The 12307-nt window shown below is 41.4% G+C and overlaps 1 non-coding gene across 1 annotated transcript; it reads left to right on the top strand.

Annotated features, from left to right (window-relative positions):
- The first annotated feature begins 7032 nt into the window (after positions 1-7032).
- On the top strand, positions 7033-7135 carry LOC120084358. The gene has a single exon (XR_005483717.1). It is a non-coding gene; the product is annotated as a small nucleolar RNA R71 (small nucleolar RNA).
- The last annotated feature ends 5172 nt before the right edge of the window (positions 7136-12307 follow it).

Raw genomic sequence — 12307 nt, 5'->3', positions numbered from 1 at the left:
AGGGATGCCCCCGCATTCACACAGTGCACAGATCAACCATGGAAAATAGAGTTGCCCTCGTGCCTTGTCTTGATGGCTTTGATCTGATCCCTTATGATTCTTCCAATGTCTTAGAGGGATGCACTGCATAATGCAATAAGTAGCTAGACGCATTCATTTGATAATGTCTCATCAGCGTTGTAGGCTGATGCTACGTTTGATAAGGTAAATACCACAAATTCGCGTCTGGAGTTAAATTCCTGGAAGCCAACATTTTTTACCCATTCTCGATATTTCCATTTTCTTCCAGGCTTGACTACGTCCTTAATGCATCTTCTAACTGACTTGACGTAGGCTGCTTTAAGATGCGATTCCCTTCCGCATCTGGGTTACTGTCGATGTTGAATACTTCGTTTATTTTATCAGCTGAGAAGTGCACTAACACCCTTTCACAAAAGCAGTGGTCTTTCTCCATATCGAACTCACTATTAAGAAATGGCGGGCGAGGTTGGGCCAGATACAGGTATGCCCAACGCAGAACTGGTTCATCCCAATGCATTTATATGTTCTCAGTGATGTAAATCGGCAGGGTGGCGTTCGGGGAAGAAGCCCTTTCTACTAATATATCATTAAACTGGCGCTTTTTTCCTGAAGTCTTCCTAGGTAACGCGTCGGTTACTTTGCGTTTACCCGCTACATACTCTTTTGCTTCCCTTGCCAGTTCTCTTAGTTCATTCTCCAATTCCCTTTGGAGATCAGTCTTCCTTCGTCTTTGCCTTGCGGGCGCGTAATTTTCCAATTCTTGCTCTAATGCGTTGTGCCTTGAGTTGTTTTCATGCGTTGCACCTCAGGTTCGGATGCAACTTGCTCATCTTCTTCTTCTCTAATATCAATCTTCTTTTTTGTCGATACTCTTTTGGATTTTAAAGGCCCTTCATTCACGTCGGATGAGCGTGGTTGAGACGCGTCGGGGCCAACTCTGCCTTCTCTATTTTCTCCTCCCTTTCTTCTTCTTATAGTTCTTCTTCAAGCATCATCGCATACTGCTCCACTTCGTCTAACTCAAGTGATGCATTAGGTGGTCTGAACGCATCACTTGTTTTTCATCTTGGCCTTGATTGAAGGATGCCAAGATTGCACCAAAGACCTCTTGCTCATCGAGTCGAGCCAGCTCTGCCAACTCTTCAAGATTTCGCTCTGATGTAGGACTGTCAGAGGGTGGTATGGGTGGAGTGAATGGAGGGTGCCCATTGGGGTGTGAGGCGTCATAGGGGAAGATATGAGGATGGGTGAAGGAGATGGTTGGCTTCAACGCATCCGATTCCACGGGATAGATAGTGGCCAAGGGTTCAATAGAAAGTGGAGATGGTGGATGCACTGCTGTGGACAATGTGTTATGGACATAGGCTGAGAGTGGTTATGCGTTGCTCCCCACCATAGTGATGTTAGGATAATTGGTGTTTTGGGGCAGGCTTGGTGTAGGGTTTGGATCGGGCAGTAGATGACGGACGCGTCCTTGATTTGTAGGTGTCTTAGCCCTAGGCTTGGGGCAATTTTGGTTTTTGTTGAGGGGTTTTAGGTTTAGGTTTAGGGATTTTTGGCCGAAGGGCTAACGGTAGTTTTGGAAGTTTTGCAGGGAGTTTCGTAGAGGCTGAGGAAGGTTTAGAAACGGCCGGCCGTTGTGAAAAGTAGCGCCACCGTGTTGGGTTTCGTTTGGGCAAGGGTTGTGGTGGTTTTCCTATGGCTTGAAGGGGGTGAAAATCGACATAGAGGCAGAGAAGTAAGAGCTTACTGAGAGTTGTTTGCCAAAGCTAATGCTCTGATTCTGGCTATTTGAAGCAGACGACATTGGTGGTCAGAGAAGCTCGAGCGTTGGAAGCGAGGGAGACAGAGGGTTTGGTTTTCCTTTTTTCTTTTTGTTTCAGAGGGTTCAAAGGCAAAATAAAGAAGAAAAAGAAAGAAGAAAACTCGGAACGTGGGCCTTTTTATAGGCAGAGGGTGATCGTGGCTGACGTCAGGCAGTGCCTGACGTCTGTAATAAATGTGAACTTGAGGGGTCGTCTTGGTTATCTTAAATACTCGAGTGTTTTTTGTTCTCAAAGACGCGTCCCTTCAACTTAAACCATGCATTAGACTTGCGTCTAACGTGTCCGTTGTTTCAAATTCGATCATACACAACTTTTTAAAGAAAAACAAACAAGTTTTCCAATTTTTGTAAAAGCAAAGACAATCAATCTAAAACATCCAAACAACTAAATCAACAAATTCAAACACATTCATAGATACAAAATTGCAAAAAGACGAAGGTTAGAAGAAGCGTCCTTGGAATATATGGCATTGCAAACGCAGGGATGCCTCGACGAGGGCCTCAAATGGCTTCGCATAGCGCGAGAGATGACTTCTGGCGTTCCAATCCGTCTTCAAAGTAAGGCTTAACTCTTTGACCGTTTACCTTGAACGCGTTGGTGCCATCTTCTCGTGTTATTTCCACAATTCCATATGGGAAGATTTCTTTAATGATGAAAGGTCCGGACCACCTGGATTTCAGCTTTCCTGGAAACAAACGCTGACATGAGTTAAACAATAAACTTTTTGACCAAAAAGTTCTTTCTTACTGATGCGTTGATCATGCCAACGCTTTGTCTTTTCCTTGTACAGCTTGTTGTTTTCATACGCGTGCAATCGCCACCCTCGAGCTCGTTGAGCTGAAGCTTGCGTTGAACGCCCGCAGCATCCAAGTTTAGGTTCAACTTCTTCGTTGCCCAAAACGCCTTGTGCTTCAACTCTACAGGTAAATGACAGGCTTTTCCAAATATGAGAGAGTAAGGAGACATACCTATAGGAGTTTTGTATGCAGTCTTGTAGGCCCAGAGCGCCTCATCCAGCCTCTGTGCCCAATCTTTCCACGTTGCATTAACGACCTTTTCCAAGATGGACTTGATTTCCTGATTCGATACTTCCACTTGACCATTTTTTAGGGTGGTAGGCAGTGGCAATCTTGTGCCTAACATTATATTTTGCAAGTAATTTGGAAATGATGCGATTAATAAAGTGCGTACCTTTGTCACTTATCAAGGCTCTTGGCGTTCCATAGAGTGTAAAGATATTCCTGGTAAGAAACTTAGATACAATCGATGCATCATTCCTGGCACAGGCCACCGCTTCTACCCACTTAGATACATAATCTACTGCTAACAGGATGTACTGTTGGCCACAAGACAGGGGAAAAGGTCCCATAAAATCTATGCCCCAAACATCAAACAACTCAACTTCGAGAATATTATTCAAGGGCATTGTGTCCCTAGAGGAAATATTCCCAGTGCATTGGCAGGGGTCACATTTTCGAAAAAACTCCCTTGCGTCTTTAAAGAGGGTGGCCCAAACGTATCCGCTTTGAAGGACTTTCTTTGTGGTTCTTTGCCTATCGAAATGCCCTCCATAAGAAGAGTTATGACACTTGGCTAAGATGCGTTGTGTCTTCTTCTCTGGAATGCATCGACGCAATATGGAGTCAGGGCCTTGTTTATATAGAAACGGTTCATCCCAAAAATAAAACTTGTTGTCATGAATTAATCGTTTCTTCTGTTGGGAGTTGAAGTTCCCAGGGAATTGCTTGGTGGTTAAATACTTGACTATGTCCGCATACCAAGGTTCCTTGCCTTCAACTCTAAACAGGCTTTCATCAGGAAATGCGTCTTTGATTTCACTTTCTTAGACTTGCATTTCTTGATTTTCTAGCCTGGACAGGTGGTCAGCCACCTGATTTTCAGTTCCCTTTCTGTCCTGGATATCAATGTCAAACTCCTGTAGTAGTAGCACCCATCTTATCAATCTTGGCTTTGCGTCCTTTTTACTCATCAAGAATTTAATGGCTGAGTGGTCAGTATATGGTGGCTGGCGCACCAACTAAGTAAGATTGAAATTTTTCAATACCAAACACCACAGCCAACATCTCTTTTTCAGTAGTGGTATAATGTTCCTGAGAGTCATTTAGTGTTTTGGATGCGTAGGAGATGGGATGTATCAAGTTACCCTTCTTCTGCCCTAACATAGTTCCCATTGCCACATCACTCACGTCGCACAAAAAAATAAAGCGCTACGTCCAGTCTGGTGCTATCAGTACTGGAGCTGTCATCAATGCATACTTCAACGTCTCAAACGCGTCAGTGAAGTCTTCGTTAAAGTCATAGGGCCGGTTCGCCTCTAGTAGTGCACTCAAAGGTCGCGCAATCTGAGAGAATCCTTTAACGAACCGTCTATAGAAGTCAGCATGCCCTAGAAAACTTCGTAAAGTTTTAACATTTGCTGGTGGTGGAAGTTTTGCTATGATATCAATTTTGGCTTCATCTACTTCCAAGCCAGCCTTAGATACTTTGTGATCCAAGATAATTCCTTCAGTCACCATGAAGTGACATTTCTCCCAATTCAGCACCAAGTTTTTCTCCTTGCATCGAGCGAGAACAGCTTCCAAATTTTCTAGACATGACTGGAATGAGTCTCCAAAGACTGAAAAATCATCCATGAAGACTCCAACGGTCTTTTCTAGGAAGTCAGAGAAGATGGCCATCATACATCGTTGAAATGTCCCTAGTGTGTTGCATAGCTCAAAGGGCATGCGTCTGAATGCAAATGTGCCAAAGGGACAAGGAAACGTGGTCTTCTCCTGATCTTCCAGATCTATCAAGATCTGGTTGTAACCAGAATAACCATCGAGAAAGCAATAAAATTCTTTACCTGCAAGTCTGTCAAGCATTTGATCAATGAAAGGAAGGGGGACATGGTCTTTCTTAGTTGCTGCGTTGAGCTTCCGGTAATCCATACAGATGCGCCAGCCCATGATAGTTCTCGAGGGTATGAGTTCATTATTACTGTTGACTATCACGGTCGTTCCCCCTTTCTTGGGAACGCATTGAACTGGACTTACCCAACTACTGTCAGATATCGGATAAATAACTTCCGCGTCCAACCATTTCAAAATCTTCTTCTTGACCACTTCTTTCATTATGGGGTTCAGCCTTTTTTGAGGCTCGATTGACCCCGAATTCCGTTCTTCCAGCCTAATCTTATGCATACAATAAGATGGACTTATCCCACGGATATCTGCAAGCATCCATCCTGTTGCACACTTGTGCTTTTTCAGCATCTGCAAAAGGGATTTCACATTAGGCTTGTGAGATTAGCGGAAATGATTACAGGTAACGTGTTTTTGGTTCCAAGGAATGCATATTTCAAGTGTCCAGGTAATTGTTTCAACTTAAGTTCTGGTGGTTCTTCATGTGATGGATGCGTTGGTTTTGTCCGCCGCTCACTCAGACTTGGTGGCTCTGATTCCTTCATGGTCTCATCCAATGCGAGGACCTCATATACATGAGTCTCTTCTTCAGGCAACTCAATATCGTTTAGTTGTCAATCCTCACTGTTTGGGAATCTTAATGCGTTGAGCACATTAAACTTCACCTCTTTATTGTCCACGCGCATAGTTAATTCACCTTTATGCACGTCAATTAAAACTTTCCCAGTAGCTAAGAAGGGGCGTCCAAGGATAATTGGTACCTCCCTATCCACTTCATAGTCCAAGATAATAAAGTCAGCTGGGAATATGAGATTGTCAACCTTCACCAAAACGTCTTCAATCTTCCCTTCCGGGTACTTAATTGTCCTGTCAGCGAGCTAAAGGGTGACAAAAGTAGGTTGTGCTTTGCCAATCCCCAATTTCTTAAAAATTGAAAGTGGCATGAGATTAATGCTCGCTCCTAGATCGCACAACGCATGACCCACATCTAATCCTCCTATCGAACAAAGAACTATGAAGCTCCCGGGGTCCTTCTGCTTCTTTAGTAGATTGTTGCTTACTAACTCGTTACATTCCTGCGTTAGCGCTATCACTTTTTTCTCATTGACTCTTCTCTTCTTCATCAAAATGTCCTTAAAAAACTTTACATATGTTGGCATCTACTTTAAAGCCTCTATAAGTGGAATATTGATGTGCAGCTGCTTTAGGAGCTCAAGAAAGCGCTTGAATTGATGTTCATCATTCTTCTTCATCAGACACCTAGGGAATGGTGCGTTCAGCGGCACCTTATGCTTTCCCGTGTTAGACGTACTGATTTCTGAATGGCTTGTAGTCTCGGGCATTCTTTCTTCCTGATCCATTGAACGTGTAATGCATTCTTTCAAAGGACTACTGTTTTTTGGATTCATTCTTCTATCTTTAACAGCTCTTCCACTCTGCAACATCACCGTGTGACGTTGCTCTTTCCCATTATTATTCCCAGGTGTCTCGGTATTGCAAGGTAGAACTCCAGGTTGCCTGTTTTTCAATTCACTTGCTATCTGCCTACCCGGATCTCCAGGTTTCTGATTGATGATGCCTGGCTTTTTAACATTGCGTAGTTCTGGGCTATGTATTCCTTCAAGACGTTCTCAAGAGGAGATCCTGAGCTCAACGTCTGTCCTCCTCTATTGAAGGGCTGTTGATGCTGCTGATGCGTTTATTGAAATGCAGGCGGCGGTCCATTCCTTTGCTGATAGTTTGCCCTTGGGTAGTGCTCCTGCTGGTTTCCTCCTGTCCAAGAAAAATTTGGATGGTTTCTCCATCCAGGGTTATATGTATTATAGAATGGGTTATTTTTTATGAAGTATACTGATTGAGAGTTTTGTGGACACTCAGCATATGAGTGAAGATCTCCGCAACCCACACAGCTAACCATGGGCTGCCCAAACGCCTCTACCTAATTCATCTTCTGCTGGTTTGATGCGTTACCCAGCGTTATGTTCTGCAGAAGGCTGGTCATCGTAGCCACTTGAGCAGAAAGTGTGGCTATTGTGTTGGCATCAACAGAATTAACGTTCTGAGATCTTCTTTTCCTGTCATTTCTTCCATTATATGTATCATCCACCCATTCCATATTGTGTTTAGCAATGCGGTCTAGTATTTCTTTAGCTTCAGTATAGGATTTGTCCATAAGTCCACTAACCGTTGCTGCATCTGCTGCCATCTGTGATGCTCTATTCAGTCCTCCATAAAACGTCTCCATTTGAATAGTAAGTGGTAGTCCGTGGTTCGGGCAATTCTTGACCAAGCCCTTAAAACCCTCCCATGCAGCGCTTAAGATCTCAGCTTCTTCCTGTTCAAAGTTCATAATTTCTCGACGCCTCCTCGCGTTGGTTGTAGGTGGGAAGTATTTTTGCATAAATGTTTCCACCAACTTCTCCCAAGTGGTGATTTCACCAGGCTCCAGTGAACTCACCCATTGTTTTGCGTCATCACGCAAAGAATAGGGAAAGAAGGATAGCCTGATCGCCTCTAGGGTGATTCCAGGAATCACAAATGAATTACACGTTTCCAAGAAACGCTTCATATAGGCGTGAGGGTCTTCACCATGACCACCCCCAAATTGTCCAGCAGTTTGGAGCATTTGGAGCATAACAGATTTCATTTTGAATCGGGTTCCATCCGGCGTTGGGTATATGATTCCTTGAGAGAAATCATATAGTACAGGGGACGCGTGCTGTTATTTGTCATCAGGATTGGATTCTATGCAGCATAAACTAGTTGTTGAGCTATTTGCTGATTTGGTTGTTCTTCCGCCATTGCTCGTTGCCTGTTCTGTTGTCTGAGTAATTGCTGCCTCAACCTTCGACGACGGTTGGAACGGTTCCTACGTTGGAAGGTTCTTTCAATATCGGGGTCGTATCTGAATTCAGAAGTGCTCTCCCTGTTCATAAACGTTCACAAGCCTAGGCGTAGCTTGTAATACTCCCTTGGCTGAAGTGTTCCTACAATAGATACAAACGAAATTTCTGGTTAGTTCTTGTTACTGAATCCCCGGCAACGGCACCAAAAACTTGTTCGTTGCTATCATGAGATGCTCTAGGAGTGTATTGTATAAAATAAATTGGAGAAATAAGTTCTTTAAGTATAAGTGATGCGTTTAAGTAATTGTAAGGCGTCGAGGCATTAGTTATATGCACAGAAACGCACACAGCTCCTAATAATGACGTTCAAGTTTTCCTAAGCCAGACCTAAGTATAAATCTAGTTTAGGTTCCTGGCAAGTCTAGGGTCAATCTCAGGGATTCAGTTAACCAAACGCAGACCTTGCGTTGTATCTACTATAGGGGTTTTCCTAAATGAATATAAGAAATGTAGTATTTACACTAACTTGTTGTGCCTATGGAAGAAGATACAAAAGAGTTGAGTGGTGAATGATGGTTCATGTGAAAATGGAATTTAAGGTAGGTGGACGCATCAGTCTAAGATGAATGTACACAACTAAGATGTGATGCGGATGAGATGGGATGATTTGCTTATCTTTTTTTTTTTTATTCGTTAGACCTTATTCAACACTTCTCAATACGAATAACATACAAAACCTATCTCTAGGGTGCATGCGTCTAACATAGAATGCAAGAAACTCCGGTAAGTCTATCTCTAGCTGTACTAGGTGTTCTACTTGATGCAACTTAGTTATTCTTTCGAACAATCTAAGTGAAAGATGCTTTTACCAAGTTGTCAAGTTGGATTGAGCGTTAGAATAAAATTATGCATAAAGTATTAATGCGTTCAATATAAATAAGAGATAAACAATAGTAAGTATGAGGGATCAAATATATGAATTTTATAAAGAAACACAGAGTCTTTACAAAAATAATATTCAATCAAATGGAATGAAAGCGTTAAATAAGAAGGAAACTGAGTCAAGCGAAAGAATACAATCTCTTTTAGTTCTTTGGCTCAATCTTGTTGTGTACAATCACTTGTATAAGCAGTGGACAGAGTATCTTTCTCAAGAGTAGCTTCCTCCGCTCCCTGACCGGCAGTGGTGGTGGTTCTCAACCCTTTCGATTGTCTCACACCACGACACAACTTCTATAGAACTAAGACTATAACTATAATTTACAGAGAGTAAGAATCTTGATAATTTTATGAACTTTTTAACTCTGGAGGGACTTCATCTATTTATAGGCATTGGTCATGTCCACTTGGTGAATGGGCAGCATTAAAGTCCATGCGCTGGTTAGCCGCCTGACTCTTGGAAGCTTTTCAGACACTGTTTGCTGCAGGTGCCCATACTTGCAAGTGGTGATGTGACACAATCAGCTTGAAGCAATGAATCTTCTCTGCGTTGAACTCCCTCTGACGCATGGCCCATGCGTTAGAGTGTTTCCTGCGGCACTTGTCTCATGCGTTAATGTTAATCCTTGTGTTGAAATCCTGCAATACAGTGCGTTGTGCCGCGATATTTAGTAATAAAATTTTTTTTGCATGAATTTGCTGATGTTTGAATAAATCCATGTGTTTCTACTAAAAATGAGGAGAGTTTATCATTAAAAACCTTAATTGTTCCAACTTAAGAGCAAAAATAACTTGTATTTCTAAAAGTTATCATGTACATTCACTAAAATTAATGGACATGGATGATTAGCCTAAAAAACTAGAAACAAAAGCTATCTATTACATAAACCATGAGTAAACTAGTTCAAATAGGCAAACCGGGTCTTGAACTGCCCGGACAAAGCTTTGCTCCTTGATCGTATAGATTTTTCTGTTGATCATCTAGTAAAGTTGGTCGAGTAACCACGATCGTGTAGCAACGATCAAGTGCCTTTGACTATGTGATGAAGCATGAGGGCCACTCGATCATGCAGTGCACCAAGTATTAACACTTGCCTAAACGATTGAGTAAACGATAACTATGTGATGAAGCAGGGTCGTCTAGACGACCGAGGTTCAAGCGCCAAGTGGCACTTACCGAGTGATTGAGTAGCTAGTGACTATGTGATAAAGCTTGCTGACCTACACGATCGTTTAGTGCATGCTCCTACCATGCAACGAGTATCCCATACTCAACAATCATTTACCCCCATCATTTACATGATCGAGTAGCCAATGCAAATCGATTTAGTAAACACTTTACTCGTTCGTTTAGCATTAGCCATTTGATCGTTTAGTAAATGCTATACGATCGAGTTAGAACTTGGCTCTGATACCAATTGAAGGATCTCTTATTCAAGAGAACTAGTAAGCAGAAGCAAGATCTTTCCAAGCATATTGTGAAAGAATAAATGCATCCACAGACATACAAGAAGAGTTATGCATTATAGAAAAAATTACAGCATGCTTTCTTACTAAAACAAAGGGAATTGAGAGACATACTTTTGAAGAACTCTTCTTCACATATTCCCTCGATCTACACTAGTCGGGCATCCCGACAAAGTCTCAACAATCACGAATGCAATGAACACCCAGTGTAATCACGAATTGTCTGATCTTCGAACGACAACCCTCGACACTACCACTCGGTAACCTTGGTATTCTCGGAGTGAGAATCCAAGAGGTGTGGGCTCTGTGTAAATTTAGTAGAGGGAAAGAAGAAGTATACGATCGAGTTGAACGATCGAGTAAGTGGGAGAAAGGTTTAGTCTATCATATAGACACTAGGTACTCAATCGACTAGCAATCTCTCGCTCTCATGAGCAATCATCTAACAATCTCTCTCTCAATCGTTTAGTCTCTTGAAAGGGCTATCATATAGCTTTCTTTCACTCAATCGATTAGTAATGTGATAATGAAGCAATTTTTCAAAAAAAATAAAAACTCTTTTCATTTTATTCTTCAGTTATTAAAAACTGAAATTCACCCCACTTGCACGGTTAATGGAGAAAAGAAATAACCAATTAAAACAATTATCTCATAATTGTTTTTATTATAAATAAATATAATAACTAACTTATCATATTATATTTATAATCTATAGTTTTAATATCACATCATATGTAATACTTAAACTATAGTTCTTTTCTTCTTTATATAATATAAATCATATTTATATCAATTTCTCCTATTAATGTATCTAATACATCAAATCAATTATATCACATATAATTGACCAAATTTAATTATATCATATATAATCAAATTCCCTTTTGTTAATTTGAACACTTCAAACTAACCCAAAAATTGATTCTCAACTTGAATCTATTGAGCTACCAAGGGGACCTTATTGACCTGTAGCTTTAAGCTCCAACGGTACATGAATAACTGACTAAACTCTTTAATCACGATATTCACCATCCGTTAACTGTCGGGCACTCCACTAAAGACCAACAGCTGCACTCTTCGCACTACAAATATATTTCTGTGTCCATTGGATATAACTAATCAACAGTACGATAACCCTTCATAGATCGCTCGTAAGTATAGATAGGCTAATTTACTGTTTTGCCCCCGTAGTTACATCTAACTTCATAAGTACAACTGATTCTTCTAATGAACAATACATCATAGTCCTACTATGAGTGAATACTTCTCGAGCCATAGAAAGTTTGTGGCGCCACATTGTTCAAGCCCCGGAATCATCCCTTAAGGGAGCAATCTATCTACGGACCCCTACTTCGTGGAAAGAGTGAATACCATCTTGTGTAGCTAAGTTCCCAGCTCCCCAATCAAACGAATCCCGAAAGTGGTAGGTTTGAGTCGGCATTCTGGCCACTCACACCCATGCAAATCAAACGACCGTCCTCATAGGCAAGAGTTCCCAACTCACTCAGGATTAAGGTCATGTTACCTATGGTCATCCTAGTGAAATGAAATTCCCTGTCATGAACGACATTATATAACGAGACTAAATATTTCATGGTCCGGTCTTATATAAACTCCTTTAAGATACCTTCGCTCGCATGGCTCCACATGAATGATCCGGATCAAACCATCTGTTGCACTTTACAACACTTGTAACATCTACAAAGCGGGTCGTATCCGTAATGTCACAAGGATAAAGTTTCCCTCATTTATCCATATACTACAAACCATTTAGATTATCACTTAAGGCATGATCCACTTGTATGTCTCTACATACATGCTTAAGTTACAACGATAACCAGGGATATTAGTTTATTTATTTGTGGTTAATGCAATTAAAATATCACATATTTCATAGATAACAATGAAGAAAATATCACATATTATTACATCACAAATATTTGTTCATACACGTGTTTACAAACTACATGACCCTACGAGATTTAAGACATCAATCCCAACAGAAAGCTAGTTGAGCTGTAACGGGCTTGGTTAGATAATATTCCAAGATTGTTCATGACCTAGGGCTCACCTTGGGTTAGGAGAGTAATGACCAGTTGTTGGGTCTATCCTTGGGGTGGGTCTGACAGGACTTGGTGCATAATTTCACCATGAGGTATAGAAATGCGTTGGAAAATCGGTTGGACCTCAAAAAGGTTTGGCTCAATAGGTGCAACATCCCTAAAGTCTGAGATAATTTCACCATAAGGGAGAGAAGCATGAGCGAGATTTTCTTTGGGGATTC

This window comes from Benincasa hispida, chromosome 8, assembly GCF_009727055.1.
Source record: "Benincasa hispida cultivar B227 chromosome 8, ASM972705v1, whole genome shotgun sequence".
Taxonomy (NCBI): domain Eukaryota; kingdom Viridiplantae; phylum Streptophyta; class Magnoliopsida; order Cucurbitales; family Cucurbitaceae; genus Benincasa; species Benincasa hispida.
The sequence above is the reverse complement of the archived record's forward strand: the minus strand, read 5'-3'. Positions and strand labels throughout refer to the sequence as shown.